General features: G+C 48.0%; 1 protein-coding gene across 19 annotated transcripts in view; it reads left to right on the top strand.

Annotated features, from left to right (window-relative positions):
- Positions 1-21,051, top strand: part of LOC135913673 (uncharacterized) — a 163,194-nt gene that overhangs the window by 34,248 nt on the left and 107,895 nt on the right. For all 19 annotated transcript variants that reach the window (XR_011515354.1, XR_011515355.1, XR_011515356.1 and 16 more), the window contains one exon: positions 952-981. The gene's annotated coding sequence lies outside the window, so the exon portion shown is untranslated. The remainder of the gene's footprint in view (positions 1-951; positions 982-21,051) is intronic.

The raw sequence follows: 21,051 nt of genomic DNA on the forward strand, positions 1-21,051 counted from the left end.
CCCTTTGAAACTGGGCAATGTATTGCATCAACTCTACTCATTATATTGCCTAATAACCTACATATGTTAAAATAGAAAGAAAAGGGAATGAAAACAAAAAAACAATTTTCCTTCACCGGGCTTTCTGGGCGGCTATTGGGAATTTCTTTTTGCGCGCCTACGCTGTTTGTCATTTCACCAATCTTCCGATGGCCTCTTATTAATCTCTATTGTAGACATGCTTACTTTCCCCCTGCTTTCGCTGAACCCGGTGGCAGTACAAGGTTCATGCATAACGCTTTCACCGGTGGCAATGCCGTTTGTCGCAGCACTGCTTCACTCCTAATCAGACAATCATGGGGACATGATTTCCGCCAGATATTAGTGTTTCTTTTACATATATATTTGATATATCCTCTGAAATTATTTGCATGCGAATCTGTTTTCGCACGGCCGTAAATATATTGAATGTGGGGATCAATATCCGTAATTATTTAAAAATAGTTATCTACATTGATAACAGTTGTCCAGCATTTTTATTCATTATTCATTTATTTATTTCTTTATTTAGTATTATATAGCAAACTTCGCTCAAACGCTTCACAAAAGCTTTGCTTTACACAGACGCCATCATGTGGGTTGGATCTGCATGATATCAGTGTCTTTGCATCGCTCAACCTTTCCCGTTTCCTCAACTTTTGAATGCACACCATTATATTGAAAGTTTCACTCCGACTAGATGGTACTAGAAAAGCCCAGTTTATGTAGGTACGTCCCTCATATGCCATTCATGATGCCGACATATATGCCTGAGATGCCGGTTGTTCCGTCCATTTGCGCTGCAACCCTGTCCTATTAATCTCAAAGTTTGCTACCATTCCCAAGATACTGGACCGTAATTTTCTTGTTTTATACACTATGTCTTCTTGACCAGACGTATAAATCTACTTGACCACAATGTTTTTTTTTCAGAGGCTGCATTACAAGGGGAAGCTGCGAACCGTAAGTCATACTGCGGTTTGCTTGTCCCTTCATGTCTGCTGTCACCACCGAGACATTTGCACCCTCACGAGGGCCTCCCACACCCTCATCTGGCCTCACCCTCAGGTGACGTGGTTAGGGTGAGATGAGGGAAGGCGGCCGTTGTCAGGTGAAGGCGATGGACGGTGCGGTGACGATGTGTTTATAAATGAGAAAAGGGCGATTCACATTGTTGAATTTCAGAACATTCACTAAGATTGTATGCGCGGCAGGTTTCAAACAAAACGTTTTGAAGTGCACTGGCTGGAAGTTTCAGGCAGGAAGTGCATTGGCAGGGAGATGTGCGTCGAAGCCTTTCAACGCGTTTAGTTCGGCATTTATCCGCTACTGCTTCGCAATTGATGCTCCCGGAAGTCAAAAATATTTGCTTCGGTATTTCAGTGCATTGGCATAGGCATATTTGATTGCAATCGAACTGTAGTAAATACTCCTCAAGCTTTTTTTTTGCCTTTTCCCACTGGCAATATCCAAACGCAGAAACGGCATAATTTTCTGGGCAATCACAATTGCCATGCACTGAAGAAAATTCAGCTTTGATGACACGTTTACATGCTAAGTTCCTTCTCGCATTTCTACAAGTTTAACATCGCCGTCGTATGATTTACCACGACGAAAGCAAGAGCCAAGCCTCTTGATATTGTCACGCGGCGCTTCCACAAGAACGCGACAACCATGCAGTGAGAAATACGAGAATGTCAAGAAGCACTGCACGAGATGCCTATCAGCTGGACTGCTTGATACCCTCGCATGTACTTCATTTAGGTACGGGGAATCCCCGTATCAGTTTCGCGGTATATTAAAGAACTGTATAGAGCGACTTCCTTTTCGTTTTTCGCATTATTTTACACTGCGACCCTGCAGTTCCACATAATATGCGGAGCGACACAAGCGAAATATTATATACGGAAAGCGACATGTCGCGTTCATCGGCGTTTGGAACTCTATAGACGCAGCCGTTCGCTAGAAACAAATGACTGTGGTCTACCCCAAACTGTCAAAAATGCACATGCACCTCAGAAACAAAAGCGTGCGCGCGGCGGCCGCAAGAACGCATCCGCAAACAAATAAGAATTAGCAGATTCTGCGAAGATGGTTTTTTGCACATTTTACCTTCGAGTGCAATAAATCCAGCACAGCCAATGTCCAGCGTCACGCGCAATTATCTGGTTCTTCACGAGTCATGGGGAAGAACAAGATATAACGAATGTTTTTGCATGTTAAGGCATCCGCTTTAATTCTTGGGTATTACTTGCCAAAACCGCGACCTAATTATGACGAATCTCGTAGGGGGGAACCCCAAATTAATTTGGACCACCACGGGATCTTCAACGTTGCAGTGAAGCTCACAACACGGGTTCCTTTGCATTTCGCCTACATCGAAATGCGGTCGCTGCACCCGGGATTTGATCCCGCCACCTCGTTTTTAGCATTGCAATTTAGCAGGCTATATTGTTGCGCTGCTAAGTGCAACACCATAGCATGCTCATCGTGGTCAGAAGAAACAGCATCGCGTGACGTCATGAGGAGAAATGCACCCGCAAGTTTCGTGTGCTTGTGGGACGCAAATGCGGACACAATTCAAGCCACGAAAGTAGTGGTGCTATAGCAACGCTGAACAAGTATTCCAAAAAATCTCAAACGGTTGTGTGTACATGTTTATATTTTTTATTGTGTTTATCTCCACCTAAACATTTCGATCACGCCATGTAACCTACTACAAAGGCAAACCTACAGTCAGAGCTGGCATTAAGCTCAGATTTCATCATATTCATCACCTCTATAGAAATCGTCGGTTATGGGAAGCCCCTCGGATCTACTATTCTAGTACCTTTATTTATCATTCCATTTTCTCTACTCTTGAATATGCATTGACGCGTTTAGTTCAGCATTTATCCGCTACTGCTTCGCAATTGATGCTTTCGGAAGTGTTTAAAACTATGCGAGCAAGACCTATTTTATCTCATTAATATTGCTGTTCTCAAGACCCAAATCTTTTTGTTGGCTTTCATTATAAAGGACAACTAAAAAGGAGGCGCGGTACATGTTTAGGTAGTCACCGCTAACAAAGTAGCGACGCTATAGGTGCATATAGGAAGAAGCCCTGAAAGGCGCGGTACCAGGAAAAGCTTTTACGAGATAACTATACCGATTGATATTCAAGAAGAACAGTTGCACAGCAGAAGCCCTGAATGCTCTGGTTATTCTAAACAAAAATACATTTTGCGTCATCGTGTTCATACCTACAAAAAAGGCGCATCTGTGTTAATGCAAATCAATACAATATTTGAACAAATAGATCTTGAGCAACAAAGTTTGCATCCATGTATAACACTGCGCCCACAGATTTCAAATAGATCTAATTGGCTGACAAGGCGAGGAGCACGCTAAAGTGGAGGGGGTTTGGATGGGGCCCAGCCAGCACAGTGAAAGTAGATAACCGGGTGAGAATGGTGCTGCCGACGTCTGGGATTTGTCGGTTAACAATTACTTACACTCCGTTTCATACATAGCAGTCAATGTTGTGGAGGCCAGACAGACTTCTTGCAGTGGCTTCGTTCACACTTGAATGTAGTTCGATGTCTTTTCACCGCAATTGTGCGCGACTGGTTTCTGTATGGGCTCAGTATTGGATGAAAGAAATCTCGTTCCTCAGAGACAAACACACTGGGGTATACGGCTCCTAATGCGTTGTTTTAGATCACTTTTATTTTTGTTGTTCTTCTCGGGTTTTATATTTGCAACCCGTCGCGGGGAACCTCACGTGCATGCTGGCGCGAGTGAACGCTGTTGGCGCGCATCGAAGCACGGACGGAACGCGCGGGGTGGTGACTTGACAGAACTTCTTGCGTGACTTCCTCAGCGTTGACTGCTACGTATGGAATGAACTATAGCTTGCGACGGCTAGTCGAAAATCGCGGCAGCATGCAACGGAAGGTTAAAAATGCCGCTAAAGCATATACTCAGCAAAAAAGAGTTGCCATAGCAACGCCGTGTAAGTGCCTAAAGGGCTTGATAATGTTATATTGCCAAGCAAAAATCTTCTATTCTACTAAAATACCCCCAAGCTCATAGGCAGCTCCCACTTGCCAGTACCAGAGCAATCAGCGGGCAGCGATCTTCTATTCATTTTGGAACGGGGCACTGCCTGGCTAGTGAGGAAAAAAAATGTTTTTTGTGACACACAGGTGCAGTGAGCGCAGCCGAAAACACTTGACCGATAGTAGTGGGCTAATGACGAAAAAGGCGTCGATTCAAATATATTTATATTTGTTTCGTTTGGTATTATCATGCATAGAAAGTGTGAACATAAAAGGGGGCGTTTTCGTGGTTTTCGGGACGTCGCATGACAGACGCGAAGCGGGGGTGGTCCGAAATGTTTTTTGACCAGTCATGGAGGGCTGATTGCAGAACTGGAATGAAAAAGTTTGAAATAGCAGTACGATATAACGCCCCCGTTCATCCTTCTTAGGCCCACTGCACAAAACGACATGGCTCCCACAATTGTGCACTGTGGGACGTCGAGCTCATAAGAGCACCGGAGAAGCTCTTACATAGATGTATTCGACACATAAACTGCAGGTACGAACATAGCGTACAACACACAGTCCTCAAGCTATCGTTGCCTTTCCTCTTTGTCTAGTGCATCAATCAAGTATACCTTGGTAACACATAGTTTTCCATTCAATCGTTTTCGTGAAGTCAGACAACAGAAACACAATATAAACACCCACGGGTACGTTTTGTGTAGCACCTTTCCTTTACGTACCTCTGGCGGCGTCAGCGTATGGCGTGGCCACACGAACCATGCCTTAGAAGTGTTCTGCGATGCGGACAGTAAGTGCCGACTGCTGCTAGCTTTGCGCGATGCGTCGAGGAGAAGTGCGCGGGCCCATTTCTAGAAAACGATCTGCAAAAGGGGCTGTGTGCGTCCCGTGCTGAGAGCTTCGTGACCGCTGTGATCTCGGTGCTTCGTTCGCGTGGAAGCGACAGGCAGCGCCAAGCTAAACCTACTCTCTGGTCGGGGCTCTATCTGGAACGCGATTGTCTTACAGGACCTACGGACGGGCGGACGTTTTTTCTCGTTGGGTAAGGATAGAAGTAATTATGCATATAAAAAGGACTAAGGGTGTTCGCTGAGTCATCCGGGTCGCAAAAAGAACAACAAAGTTTTAACTCTCGCCTTGTAAGTCATAGAGTCAGTTTTACGTTGCAGGATTGTTGCTTTGGACAGACGTGGGCCGTCGAACCTGTTGAGCAATGAAAGAAGTGAGTATTGCGTGTACAATATACTGCGGACACTGGTACAGAATGTAGCTGACGATTTCTATACTCATAAACATGTTTGCACCCCTTGAGGTTTACCTTGCACTACAGCAATCATCGTCATTTGTTTTGCCGTCATTTTCTTCCATTAAAGCTACCAGCCCGGCACTTCTAAGCCACGAACGGCTTGCGCGTTATAAGTGTGACACAACATTCTCGACAGAAAAGTAGTGAGCGCTACGTTTTCACGCAAAAAAAAATAAAATTAACTCTGTGCGAAAGCCACGATGTCATTATGAGGCACGCCGTAGTGGGGGACTCCGGAAATATGGACCACCTGGGGTTCTCCGTAGCCTCCGCAGCCGAGATTTAATCCCGCGAGCTCTTGCTTAGCGGCCCACGTTTTAAGAAAGGACACGCAAGCAAGGCCGATGATTATTTTGGGGGGACAAGGTGAGCCCCAAAGGGTACAAACTTATTAAAGAGTGTAGTTTCAAGAAGTGGTGAGAGGCTGATGTTTCGGCCATTAGTATGCGGAAGGCGCAAGCCTCTTCATAATCAGTGCGCTGATTGCCGGGCAACACGATTTATTCGTTTCCATGATTTATACAAGATGTGATGTGGTAAAGCTTCCCTTTAAGTGCAGTTATGAGAGTAATAATAGCCAATGTACCTCACTAGCCTGCGGCAGAGCTGCAATTGCAATTCACAAGTAAAAACACAAGGAATGGAATACCTCTTGTACGTGCCGCTGAATGTGCTTTTGTTTATACGAAGCTTGTACACTAATAGACAAGCAAATAAGTTTTAAGACGCAATCGCAATGCCTAAATAGTGACGTTCCGTTCGGTCTGCATTCATCTCCTATGCAGCAGGCCATTATTAGGAAAACTTAGAAGTAGCGTCCCGGCGTCGCTTTGCGTACGCGTAAATTCAAACTCCCTTATATCCATTAGGCGTGTATTCCTAGTGTCTTGTTTCTTGGCGTCGTTTTGTTGTACGCCTGACCTATAGCGCCCCCTTGCTTCGCGTCTACTAATTGTACAGCTCCACAGTATGGTATTTTAGAACAGCCTAACAGCCTTACCCTCGCGCTTCACCCTTGCTGGCCACATTAGCTATAGAAAACCTCTCCGAGCTGCCAGATGCGTGCACGTTCTTGATTAGCCCTCTTGACATTACGCAAGAATACCCCCCTCAAAAACACTGACAGATAGTCGGGTCGGTAATATGCATCGCTCAATTCTGAAACACGCATTTTAGTGTTTTATTCAAGCAACTTCGCCGCGTCTGCAAATGCACTGCGAAGCAGCAGCCTGCGAGGCCGGGCGTCGCAGTGACGTTGCTGCGTTTTAAACACAACTCTGTGGCAGCAAATCGCGCCACGGTAACAGTGTAGTGCACTCTATAACAGTTGCTGCTTCTGCCCTTATGCAAATTGGCTAATATCCACTGCGGAACATTAGCACTGTAATTAGTATCATTCAATGAATCTTCTGTTGCTTTCATATATCATTTAATTACGCATTCTTATTGTCTCAATTAGGCACCAGACATTCTTCGCCTCTTGGTTTATGCGGTAGTCTTATTTCTGCCATAATTCATTCTACTTATTCGTGCCTCAAAACATATACCATTGTGGATACGTGGTGTGTGCTATGTGTTTAGCACCCGTCGTGTCAAACACACAGTAAACAGCTGTTAAGAAGCTTACTCCACACGCACAACACAGCCGAGGAGATTACCGAAGCCGAACAACCCGCGCAACTCACTGGTCTGGCCACCACAGCGACAGGTAAACGCATCCTCGAACAGCTGGGTTACGACACTGAGGGATTCTCCACTGCTCAGTACCCCGATCCCTAGGTGCATTCGAGACAAGTTCGAAGTGGCCCCTGTGCCCCCAAACGTCCATCGCATCTTTAACGAGGGCAGACGCAAGGCCAGAGCAGCAGCCATCCTCAAACAGTTCAAGCAACAAGAAATCAGAGCAAGATTCGTCGACGCCGCGGAGTTCAGCGATGGGAAGATGTTTGCCGTCGTTTTCATCGACTCCAGCGGCAAGATTTCCGATAGCGCCTCTATTCGCACTTCAGACGCCGGAGTCGCCGAGCAAGCCGCCATTAGGGCTTTTCAGAAAGGTTACATCGCCATGCACGCTGCTCATCTTCTTAGCGCCTCGTATCCGTATGCTCTCACGCATCACTCAATTCACTTATTTCCCGCTAACGCAAGGTCGATCGACGGTGCTCCCCCGAACCTCAGTGAGTCTGCTGACGAGGCTGCGCGTGACCTCACCGACCCCGCTTCCTTTGTAAAGCGCTGACTCCCCTCCTCCCTACGGCCACAGGGGCGCTCCCGCTACTCGCAACAAGGTTAAATTCTTCTACATATCTCGAAGGGTCTTACCACCCCCTCACCCCAAGGTGAATAGGACGCAAGCCGTTTAGACTTCTACAGACAAGCACGTATCCGTGTCTGTCGGTTCTCTACGAGGCTCACCCCGACGTATATCGCGAAGACGCCTGCTCGTCCTGCGGGCAGACCTCCACTCTAGCGCATATGTTGTGGGAGTGCGGGTCGACATACCCCAAGTTCATCAAGGAGGAGTGGGATTCGCTTCTGCGTAGCCTTGCTCTTGCCACCACGCTCCAAGCGGATCCTGGCTGTCCGGCGTGCCGGCGGCAGGGCCAGTGGACTAGACCTGCCGGTCCCGACGTGGGACTAGCCGGGTGCGCCATAGAGAAAGAAATTCAACAAGAGGGGACACTCTTCAAAAACTGGCAACAGGAAACACGTCACACCTAGTTTCAACAACATCCGTTAGTTCATAGAGTTTCTCACTACATTACCTAGAGGGAAATCTGGCGCTGCTGCGCTGTGGTATGCATGGGAATGCCGGTATGTTGTGGATTCGGATTGGCATCGTTCTCGTAGAGACAGGACGCCTTGAAGACGCGCTTGGCAAGTACCGTTCCGTCTGTCACAATGATTCATTTTCTACTAGAACAGCACGTGAAAAGCTGTTTAGCTTTATTATTACGCGAGAACATGTTTCGTTAAACTATGAGAACTTGTTATTGTGTGCACGACTACATGTTACGTAAAAAGTATCAGCGGGCCGCTAATGTTGGACGACAGACGACAAGGTTCGCGCTCGCTTTGAAACAGTTGGTCGTCTGTTCTTGCTTTTCTTCGCTTGGTCATGCATCGTGGCTGAGTAAAGATGTAATATGCGTGAATGGAAACATCTTATGAAGATTTTACTTTGAGAACGCGTTATTTGCGTAGCCATATCCACGTTTTAGACGAAGCCTCTTACAACACCAGCCAATACGAGCCTCGCAGACACATATACCGTCATTCCCATGGCGGCACGGTGCCCCCTAAAGAAACTCCCATAGACGGTGGCGCCAGATTACCCTCTAGGTGTTATATTGAGAAACTCTATGCGTTAGTTGACGCGAGCATCAGAAAAAAAAGAATGTGAAATAAACTTCCAGACAACGTTTTATTTTTTTTTTATTCCTTCCCACTAAAAGTGAAAGAGTTCTGCATGTAAATGAACTTATACTTTGCAACTTTTTCTTGCGTTGCCTAGCAACAAGCTAGCGGCACGCCAGACGCGTGTGCATACGTCATGCGCCAGACAAACCGCATGAGTGAGCGAGGCCGGTTGTACGTGCGAAGCTCGCGTGCTCGGCGACCCGTCTGTTTTGGATATAGCCCATTTTTGGGGGCTCCCGGCCTTCTCTACGCTTTTCTTGCGTATCGTCTGCATTTCGACACAGCACCACTGCACTACTGGACTACGGCAAGGTGAGAAATTGTGTTTGACAGTGTGCGGCGCATTTTAAGCACTTTTAGGCTTAGTTTGAGCGGCGCAGTTAGCGAAAAACAGCGCCGCCGTCCTGGCACAGTTAATTTGAGTTAATTCCTCGTCCTGGGAGATGTTTGCGACGCTTTCTATGAGCCCCAACATTACTGTAACTTATTTCGGTAGTTTTTGGACACGCTTGCCGCGCCCGGCTTATTGACGCAGTAAGCGAAAACCGGCTCGGCCGTGTGACGCATTTGCGCGTGTATGTATACTTACATGCGCGTACTACGTCGTAGCGCCTAAGACAGAAGTTTTCGCGCATTCTGTGGCCCCCAACATTATTGTAACTAGCGTCGTTATATTTGGGGTAGTTTAGAAGCCGGTTGCCGCGCCCGGCTTATTGACGCAGTTAGCGAAAAGCAGCTCGGCTGTGTGCCGCAGTTAGTTTCGCGTGTGCTGAATCTTACTGGTAGAAGTTCGTGACGCATTCTCTGACCCGAAAAAGTATTGTAACTTATTTGGTAACCTTTTGGGATATCTTGAGGCTTGCTCGCCGCGCCTGGGGTTGTGAAGGTGTTAGCAAAAAAGCAAGCCGTCCATAGTGAGTTAGTTTTGCGTGTACTTAATTTTGGTGGGACAAGTTTGTGACGCATTTTATAGCCCTGCAACAACATATACCTTATTTCGGTACTCACGCTTCTCGAAAACGCGACGAGCGATTGCAGAGAGTGATAACACGGGAGTGTTGCATGCGCCGGCAGGACGCGTAAAAGATAACACGGAGGAGCTCAAGAACATGATATTTACGTATTCTGAGCGACTGAAAACAGGCTTTGCACCCACGAGTCTGACTTGAGTGCGATTAGAAGGCATTCTGCGAGCGTGTAACATGGTCTGGCTGAGCCTGTGTGTGTACTTGGCGTACCATCGTGTCGACAGAGGCCAAGTTGTTTTGGAAACGCGCAGTCACCCGTGAATTTGTGCACTTAGAGTGCAGGAAATAATGCCCGGGAAAACAGGTGTGCTTGAAAATCGGATGTTCACATTTTATGGCATTGTTTGGGAGGAGTCTGCTGCGAAATCTACGTATAAGTGAATTTATCTGTAATGCCGCTCATTCACCACTTACGCACGTTTCGCCTCTACACGAAATACTCTTGTTAGGTCAATATACCAAAATGATACATGCTTGTAATTTACTTTCTTTCAGCTGATGGCATCCGGTGGAGCATCGTACGGCAACAACTGCTGCTTACCTAGTGCCACAACTTTGGATGAATGCAGAAGAAGCCCGGAACGAGCATTTATATAGAGCAAAATAAACATTTAATCATTTCAGAAGACGTTTTTTGTTTTCTTTGTGAAATTGCACCTGACAGATTCGGTGCAGTCTAGTAAAGGTCAATCGCAGTCATTTCTACTTAATAATGAAACGATTCCACGCCAAGGCCACGCGAGGTTCAGCAGAAGCGGAAAAAAAAATGAATGCCGCGCCGAGCAGCGGAGCCGGTGCGGCATGTACCAACTGGTGTTCAAAACGCGCGCGCCCAAAACCGAAACCGGAAAGAGTCAACAACATCCGCTTGGTGTGCTACAGTCAATTAGGCCGCTGGGCTCTATGGGAGTGTCCGCTCTTGTTGAAATTTGTTTCTCTAGGGTTGCGCGACGAGTTGGCGTCCTCGCCGGATCTGCAATGAAGTTTCCTCACTCACTCACTCACTCACTCACTCACACACTCACTCACTCACTCACTCACTCACTCACTCACTCACTCACTCACTCACTCACTCACTCACTCACTCACTCGCTTCGTGGCTTCTAGGTGTGGTTTTTTGTAATGCGCTTCGCCTTAGAATCGGGAAACGCTATGGCAGACCACTAACCGTAATGTAGCGCACATTATTCAAATGGTAATGTTGATGATGATGAATATTTTAAACGTAAAATATTACTCGAAACGGCAGACATTAATTGCTGTTTGAGGCAGTTTTTCGTGTGCGTATCATAGCCACGCACGCTTATATCGCCTTCCGTTTCTCTACCACGGGTGCACTTTAAAACCACGGCGCTGCAATTTTGCTTTCTTTTCCTTGATTCTTAGAGACACAGCAAAAACGCGCGCATGCGATCCCATAGATGAGATAAATACATATATATATATGGAAAATTATCAGTCATAGCTCTCGTAGTATAGCCCTCTGGGCCGTTTCCTTTCTTTTTTTTGTTCTTTCGAAAGTAGTCCTATTAGGGTTATTATAATTACACGAAGGTATTTCGCCCTCGTCAGCAGCAGTCCTTGAGATAGCTATTATGGCGGCTAGCTCCCCACGCTATGCGTGCCGCCCTCGCACCTTTTTAAGCTTTTCCTAGACGCTAGAGCTATACTATTGTGGCCTCGCAACCTTGAGCGAGCGGAAAGTGCGTTTCCCGCTCTGGGCCGGCGGAGAAGGGAGGCTTCGTTCCGGCCGCGAAGTACCCCCACATCTCAGTTAGGTGCCTGGTGGTGGTCCCGTGCTGACGATGACCTCTCGGTGAGCGCATATTTCCCCCCTCATATTTCCCCCCCTTTTTTTCCTAAGAAATTATGCCTTTCAACCACTCAGAATCCAACCACTGTCGCGGACAACATCAGTCCCTTTCCACGTAACTATGAGGCTCGGAGCAGGAGCTATGGCGCTTGAAAGTAACCCGGGGCCTGACGAACCAAACCACTGAGCTATCTTTCCGGGCAACATCCAAGGGTCATGAGTTCAAATCACCTGTCATGTTCCTTTTCTCGCCTTTTTTTCTATTTTTTTCTTTCTTTTTATTCTCTTTTTCCTTTATTTTGTGACTGCACGGGAACCCTCTTAAATATATATATTGTAACGATGTTAGTAAAACAAGGATATTTATTAAAGGCGAACTTGTGCCCACAAGTAAAAGTCACTGAGGTCGTGCAGAAATCCGCGGCAGTCGCGTTCTCAAGCTGGGCTCGAACCGTCTTCCTCTTCTCCTCGCGTGACACCTCGTGCGCGTGGCGCGTGCGAGCCGGGTCCAACTGGCTGCCCGTGCCACGAAGATCGCTGCCTGTTGTTGCTGAACAACGCCACTGTAGGGCGTGCACAGTGCCCAATGCAAAGGGCGCGCAACTTGAATGTCACCAAGTTTGTCGTGGCATTATCCCCCTCCTTACCGCATCGGCCCGATGCGTGAGAGGAAGTAGGGGTTCCTGTGGGCGCTCACGGTTTTTGTTGTTGTTGCTGTTGTTCATGACCTCTCCTGGTAGGGTTTCATGCGGACAACATGTACAACTTCCGTGGAGTTGCGCCGTCTTGGGCTCTCGTGTCCAGCGGATTTCACTTCGTAAGTGACGTCGCTTATACGACGAAGTATTTTGTAAGGGCCGAAGTATCTGCACAGAAGCTTTTCAGACAGTCCACGGTGTCGCACTGGGGTCCATACCCACACCTTGTCACCGGGCTGGTTATGAGCTTCACGACGGCGCTGGTTGTACCGGCTGGAGTCGATGCGTTGTTGGCGGCGTATTCGGTACCTTGCCAGCTGTCGTGCCTCCTCGGCTCGTTGCAAGAAATCATCCAGGTCAGATGAGTTATGGGTTTCTTCATCTAACGGCAACATAGCATCCAAAGTTGTGGATACTACTCGGCCGAATACAAGTTCAAACGGGGTGACTCGTGTTGTTTCCTGAACGGCCGTATTATATGCGAAGGTGATGTATGGCAAAATTTCGTCCCACAGCCTATGTTCAACGTCGACATACATCGAAAGCATGTCGGTCAGTGTTCTGTTATGGCGTTCAGTTAAACCGTTTGTCTGAGGGTAGTACGCAGTAGTTTTCCTATGATCAATATGTGTCATTCGCAACAAACATTTCATTAGGTCCGCAGTAAAGGCCGTTCCACGATCGGTAATGACAACTGTGGGAGCGCCATGCCTGAGTACGATATTGTGGACAAAGAATTTTGCTACTTCGCCAGCCGTTGCATTGTACAGGGAATCAGTTTCTGCGTAACGGGTCAGATAGTCCGTGACCACAACTATCCACTTTTTGCCTAAAGATGATGTTGGGAAGGATCCAAGGAGGTCCATACCGACTTGTTGGAATGGGGCTTTTGGTGGCTCTATTGGCTGGAGGAGGCCGGCCGGTTTTACGGATGGAGTCTTGCGCCTTTGACACTCGCGACAAGTCTTGACGTAGTGCTGCACTGATGCTAATAACTTGCGCCAGTAGTATTTCAGACGAATCCTGGCGACTGTACGGCTCACGCCCATGTGTACAGACGTCGGCTCATCGTGACAGGCATGCAAAATTTCTTCTCGCATAGATGTAGGTACGACAAGTAAAAACTTTGTCTCGCTGTTCTCGAAGTTTCTCTTGTAGAGTACACTTCCTCGCAGACAGAACGAGGATAGCCCCCTAGAGAAAATACGCGGCAGTTGAACGGCGAGTCCCTCCAGGCGCTGTATAAGTGGAAGCAATTCCGGGTCATCTCGTTGCTGTTGAGCAATTTGTGACGCGTCAACAATGCCAAGGAACGGGAAATCCTCTTCTTCTGGCACAGTTGTCTCGACGGGTGCGCGTGACAAGCAGTTGGCATCGCTGTGTTTCCTCCCGGATCGGTATACGACAGTAATGTCATACTCTTGAAGCCTGAGGCTCCATCTTGCTAGTCGTCCGGATGGATCCTTGAGATTCGCCAGCCAGCAAAGCGAATGGTGATCGCTGACTGCTCGGAATGGTCTACCATAGAGGTAGGGCCGAAATTTACATATTGCCCAAATGATTGAAAGGCACTCTTTCTCGGTTGCGGAGTATTTGGCCTCTGCTTTCGAGAGCTTACGGCTGGCATAAGCAATTACTTTCTCCTGGCCGTTATTCCACTGCACTAGTATGGCACCGAGGCCGACGTTACTCGCATCGGTATGAACTTCAGTGTCGGCTGTCTCATCAAAATGGGCAAGGATTGGAGAAGCTTGCAGGCGTTTCCTTAACTCGTCAAAGGCGTCTTGTTGTTCGCTTGTCCACATAAAAGATTGATCTTCTCTTGTCAGTATTGTAAGGGGCTCAGCAATGTTTGAAAAGTTTTCCACAAATCTTCTGTAGTGTGCGCATAAACCCAAGAAACGTCACACTGACATTTTGTCTGTGGGAGTCGGGAACCTTGCAACAGCTGCTGTCTTTTCGGGATCTGGCCGAACGCCTTCAGCACTGAGGACGTGTCCGAGAAACCGAAGTTCATCGAAGCCGAATTGACATTTTTCCGGCTTAATTGTCAAGTCTGCTGCGCGAATAGCTTCTAACACTAGTCGCAGGCGCTCTCGATGTTGGTCAAATGTGGTGGAAAATACGACCACATCATCCAAATACACTCAGCATGACTGCCATTTCAATCCTGCAAGCACAGAGTCCATCATTCGCTGGAAAGTTGCCGGTGCGGAACAGAGGCCGAATGGAAGTGCTTTAAATTCGTAGAGGCCATCAGGGGTTACGAATGCTGTCTTTTCACGGTCCCGTTCATCCACCTCTATTTGCCAATATCCACTCTTGAGATCCAGGGAGGAGAAAAACTTTGCACATCGGAGCCGATCTAACGTATCGTCGATACGTGGAAGGGGGTACACATCCCGCTTGGTTACGCTGTTCAGTTTACGGTAGTCGACGCAGAATCGAAGCGTGTTATCTTTTTTCTTAACCAGCACTACCGGAGACGCCCATGGACTGCTGGAAGGCTGAATAACGTCATCTGAAAGCATCTCCTCTACTTGCTTCTTGATGATCTCTCTTTCTTTTGGTGACACTCGATACGGGTGCTGGCATACCGGTCTTGTGGTGTCCTCTGTTATGATTCTGTGCTTCGTAACAGACGTGCGCCGTACCTTCGAGGACGTGGAGAAGCAGTCAGAAAAATCCTTTATCAGGGCATATATCTGTTTCTTTTGGGCTTCAGGGAGTCTCGGGTTGACGGTAATTGATCTGTCGACACTGCAGGTTCCTGGAAGGGCAGTTGACGTAGTTAGGCTGCATAATTCGGTCGCTTCACAGAACTCGTGGAAATAGGCAATAGCTGTTCCTTGTGCGATGTGTTGGAATTCATTACCGAAATTTGTAAGTGCGACATTTGCACGGCCATCGCTTAACTGAACAAGGCCCCGAGCCACACAAATGCCTTTGTTGAAAAGGAGCTCTATGTTTCCATCTGCTATGCCTTCGCGGTCAGAAAATCTTTCATTCTCCACAAGAACCATTATACTGCAGCGTGGCGGCACAGTTACGTCATCGTCGACGACGCGCAGTGCAGCGAGACGTCGCTCCTCCGATTCTTCCACAGGTATAGCTTGTTTTGTCGAGAAAGATACACTGGACCTACGTAGGTTAATTATGGCGCCGTTAGCTTGTAGAAAATCCATTCCCAATATAAGTTCCCGTGAACATTCTGGCAGTACAATAAAGTCAGAAACGTATGTGAAGCCTTTTATCGTAAGTCTTGCGGTGCATCGGCCAAGGGGCGTAATAAGATGGCCGCCTGCCGTGCATATCTGCGGACCAGTCCACTTCGTCACAACTTTTTTAAGGTGCTTCGCCATCTTGAAGCTTACTACTGAATAATCAGCGCCCGTGTCGACTAAGGCATTCAGCTCGCATCCGTCTATTATCAACCGCAAATCTGACGCAATCGTTTCGTTCCTGCACCTGTAGACTGGAATTATCTCGTCACCGCACTGGAATCGCGTTGGAGGATCTTCGAAACTCTGGTTATCAGCGGCCTCACCTCCACAGGTCGCTTGCTTCAGTTTTCCTGGTGCGGGCTTGGTGAATGACGCCTAGGCAATCTTGGAGACGCGCGTGGGCTAGGCGATCGGTAGCGCATGGGCGACGGTGCCCGTGGTTGATGTTGGCGAGGAGTAACGGCGCTTTGGCGCGTCGAGAAGTATTCTTCGATCTCCGCTGGCCGTTCACCGTTTCGGGGGCATGGTGCGCTTAAGGGAAAACCCCTTAACGCAACTTGACGGTACGGGCAGAACCTATAGCCTCCTCAGACCCGAGAAGAAAGTTCGGTTAGAAAGTGTTTATTTCCTATATGATGTTTCCAGTTGTAACCCCCAGAACACAAATTAACAGCAATTTCAGTCATAGCGACCTCGAGCTATGTGATAATGCATGTCCCCCTACAGGGACATCTGGGTCTCTATATATATATTGGCTGTGCACTGGGACACCACTCAGAGGAGGAAGAAACTGCAAAACTCTATTGATATTTAGAAATGAGCAGTAAAATGCAACTGTGAAGTCAGGCGTGAAAATTGTAGAAACAATTTTTCCCAACTTCAATGCAGAGGTAGACGTTGCACTGGGTGCATAGGTGGCGTGTTTTCATCCCGCAACCTGCGTTGCGGCGTCTTTGTCCGCTTGCGAGATCATCTTTGAGTAGTAGGCGAAGAGCCCCTTGTTTTCGGTATATTTGCGAGGGAAGAGCATTTGGTCGCTTTCTGGGTTGGATGTCCATTTCGTCTTCATCCAAATGTACTTGTTCCATGTTTCCACAAATCAGCGCCTCCGCAGCATACACCTTGAAATCAAGGTAGTCCAAGATATTCTTGCTCGGCAGCCCCATGGCGTTTTTGTCCACTCTGTACTGAAGCCACCCGTAGACGCAAGCAAGGTCTGACATGTGCAAAATGGTACGAAGCGTCCACCGATTCGTTCGGCTTCTCTGCGCGTACAGAGCTAGCATACTATCAGCTAGGTCGACTCCTCCCATTTTGTCATTGTAATTTTTGATAAACAAGAATACTGACTTATATTTTAGCTTCCGGACGTGTAGTGAAAAGATCTTAGTACACGAAACCAATCAAGAACTGTCAGCACTGAGACCCAGCGTCCCTGTACAGGGACATTTCATTAAGTGCGAAGCGCGGGACAGAAAACAATGTATTTTCGCAAGGAACACCACTTAAAATGTTCTCTCAACCATAAAAATTCTAAAAACATAGCATAAGGCGTCCATAAGGCGTGTTATCAATGATCAAAATGTTCTTAAGTCGCCGTCGTGAGTAAAACGTGCTCGTGCAGATTGCAGCCATGCTGTCTTCTCGACGAAGCGAACAAACTCTCCCCGCTCTTCACAGATGGCGCTACAATGCTTGTCCTCCGACAGGGACACCAGTTCTCTGTTCTATAAAAGCTCAGTCTTAAGTCACAGTCTGAGAACCAATGTCCCCGTACAGGGACGTGGGGTCTGAAGAGGATACAGGTGACCCGCTTCTCCGCAGTGGAAACACAGAGGCCTGCGCTCGTGGTCACGCCAGACGTCACTTTTGCGGGGCCTTTGTTCCTCGAAACGAGGTGCACTGCGTGCTAAAGGGTGATAGGCAGCCGGTGGTTCCAGTAGACGAGGAGCACGGCGTACTGTCGACGGGTAGGGAACGGTCGTCGCAACTGCTCCACTACTGTGTACCGCGGGTTGCCTGAGTACGTCGCCGTACGTTGGGGTGCGCCGCGTCGGCTGTGGCTCACGCTCTGGATCCCGTATGACGTTCCTGAGTTCGTCCCGGACAACGTCGACGATAGATAGCGCAGCTGGAGCCTGAGGTATCTGCAACTTGTTGAGCTCTTCCCTGATCACCGACCGGACAAGCTCCCGCAGGGCTTCCAGGTCGTTTGGCAGGCCTCCAGGGAAGACATGGACAGGTGCGCAGCTTGCCTCGCGGTTGTATTGCCGAGCCCGCTGTTCCAGAGTCTTTTCGATGGTCGTTGCTTCACATCTGAACTCGGCGACCGTGCGCGGTGGGTTGCGGACGAGAACTGCGAAGAGTTCCTGCTTTACTCCACGCATGAGATGGCGCAGCTTCTTATCTTCACTCATGGTGGGATCAGCACGCTTGAACAGGCGGGACATGTCCTCGATGTACATCGCCACGTTCTCGTTTGTGAGCTGGTTCCTGGCTTGAAGTGCGATTTCCGCCTTTTCTTTACGATCCGTGCTGGCGTACGTTGCCAGCAGTTGTCGTCGAAATTCCTCCCAAGAGGTCAAAGAGGGTTCGTGGTTTTCATACCACGTTTTTGCGAAGTCTTCCAACGCGAAATATACGTTACGGAGCTTCTGTCTTTCATTCCATTCATTAAAGCTCGCCACTCTCTCGAACAGTTCCAACCAATCTTCCACGTCTTCGAACGATTCACCATGGAATGTTGGCGGCTTGCGAGGTTGGCTTACGACTAGCTGTGCCGGTGTTATCTGGGTAGTCATTGTGGCGGCGTCCGTTGTGGGAGTTTCTCTTGGCAAGAAGAGAAGAGGGCCGAATTCGGGCGAGTCACCTTGAAGACGGCGGCTGGTCCGCTGGTGTACAGGTGTCAGTTCCACGGTATGGACTCGCGGGTTGTCGGGGCTACGCTGACTTCCGTTCGTGGGGCTTCGACTCATACCCCGCACCTCCACCAGAAATGTAACGATGTTAGTAAAACAAGGATATTTATCAAAGGCGAACTTGTGCCCACAAGTAAAAGTCACTGAGGTCGTGCAGAAATCCGCGGCAGTCGCGTTCTCAAGCTGGGCTCGAACCGTCTTCCTCTTCTCCTCGCGTGACACCTCGTGCGCGTGGCGCGTGCGAGCCGGGTCCAACTGGCTGCCCGTGCCACGAAGATCGCTGCCTGTTGCTGCTGAACAACGCCACTGTACGGCATGCACAGTGCCCAATGCAAAGGGCGCGCAACTTGAATGTCACCAAGGTTGTCGTGGCAATGTATATATATATATATATATATATATATATATATATATATATATATATATATATATATATACATCTTCAATTAGGTATGACGACACATGTGCAAGTCATAAATACCAGGTTCTCTAGTCGAGTGCCCTCCGTGTGGTATAACCGATCTCAGATTGGTCAACCTTGACTGATCAAATAGGGCACCACTGTAGGTTAAATGAGGCGTACAACTCCTGCGGGACCCGCCGTGGTTGCTCAGTGGCTATGGTGTTAGACTGCAGAGCACGAGGGCGCGGGATCGGATCCCGGCCACGGCGGCTGCATTTCGATGGGGGCGAAATGCGAAAACACCCGTGTACTTAGAATTAGGTGCACGTTAAAGAACCCCAGGTGGTCGAAATTTCCGGAGTCCCCCACTACGGCGTGCCGTATAATCCGAAAGTGGTTTTGTCACATAAAACCCCATAATTAAATTCTTTAATTTACCTACTGCGAGGACGGTAGAGTATCTGTCTCCCGTGCAAGAGGACCGTGGTTCAAATCCCGGTGCCGCGCTATTCTTCACCGGAAAATACAAAAAAATTAAACGTGTGTTGAGAAAATCGCACAAACAGGCCTGGAGTGCGGCCTGATCCCGGCGACCAGAACCGGTAACGCACTCTCTCACCAGAGCAGGATTGGCCACCCTGGTGCAGTACTTGGCCACAACCTCCCATATGAACACAACAATCATACCCCGGCCCTCAGTCCCCAGCAGCCGCGAAGCAACTGACCACGGCGGCGGTCAGATCTGTGACGCTGCAGAGGGTGCTAAGAATACCTGGCTCCGGAAAGGCCGCCATTGGAATCTGAACCTGGCAACGTTTAACGTTAGAACGTTATCTAGTAAGGCGAGTCTAGCAGTGTTATTAGAGGAATTAGAGGGTAGTAAATGGGATATAATAGGGCTCAGTGAGGTTAGGAGGACAAAAGAAGCATATACAGTGCTAAAAAGCGGGCACGTACTGAGCTACCGGGGCTTAGCTGAGAGACGAGAACTAGGAGTCGGATTCCTGATTAATAAGGAAATAGCTAGTAACATACAGGAGTTCTATAGCATTAACGAGAGGGTAGCAGGTCTTGTTGTGAAACCTAATAAGAGGTACAAATTGAAGGTGGTACAAGTCTATGCCCCTACATGCAGTCATGATGACCAGGAAGTCGAAAGCTTTTATGAAGACGTGGAATTGGCGATGGGTAAAGTCAAAACAAAATACACTATACTGATGGGCGACTTCAATGCCAGGGTAGGCAAAAAGCAAGCTGGAGACAAGTCAATGGGGGAATATGGTGTAGGCTCTAGGAATAGCAGAGGACAGTTATTAGTAGAGTTTGCAGAACAGAATAATATGCGGATAATGAATACCTTTTTCCGCAAGCGGGTTAGTCGAAAGTGGAAGTGGAGGAGCCCGAATGGAGAGACTAGAAATGAAATCGACTTCATACTCTGCGCGAACCCTGGCATCATACAAGATGTAGACGTGCTCGGCAAGGTACGCTGTAGTGACCATAGGATGGTAAGAACTCGAATTAGCCTAGACTTGAGGAGTCAACGGAAGAAACTGGTACACAAGAAGCCAATCAATGAGTTAGCGGTAAGAGGAAAACTAGAGGAATTCCGCATCAAGCTACAGAACAGGTATTCGGCTTTAACTCAGGAAGAGGACCTTAGTGTTGAAGCAATGAACGACATTCTCATGGGCATCATTAAGGAGTGCGCAATAGAAGTCGGCGGTAAAGCCGTTAGACAGGAAACCAGTAAGCTATCGCAGGAGACAAAAGATCTGATCAAGAAACGCCATTGTATGAAAGCCTCTAACCCTACAGCTAGAATAGAACTGGCAGAACTTTCTAAGTTAATCAACAAGCGTAAGACAGCGGACATCAGAAACTATAATATGGATAGAATTGAACAGGCTCTCAGGAACGGAGGAAGCCTAAAAACAGTGAAGAAGAAACTAGGAATAGGCAAGAATCAGATGTGTGCGTGGAGAGACAAAGCCGGCAATATCGTTACTAATATGGATGAGATAGTTCAAGTGGCTGAAAAGTTCTACAGAGATTTATACAGTACCAGTGGCACCCACGACGATCGTGGAAGCGAAAATAGCCTAGAGGAATTCGAAATCCCACAGGTAACGCCAGAAGAAGTAAAGAAAGCCTTAGGATCTATGCAAAGGGGGAAG

Source organism: Dermacentor albipictus, chromosome 6, assembly GCF_038994185.2.
Source record: "Dermacentor albipictus isolate Rhodes 1998 colony chromosome 6, USDA_Dalb.pri_finalv2, whole genome shotgun sequence".
Classification (NCBI taxonomy): Eukaryota; Metazoa; Arthropoda; class Arachnida; order Ixodida; family Ixodidae; genus Dermacentor; species Dermacentor albipictus.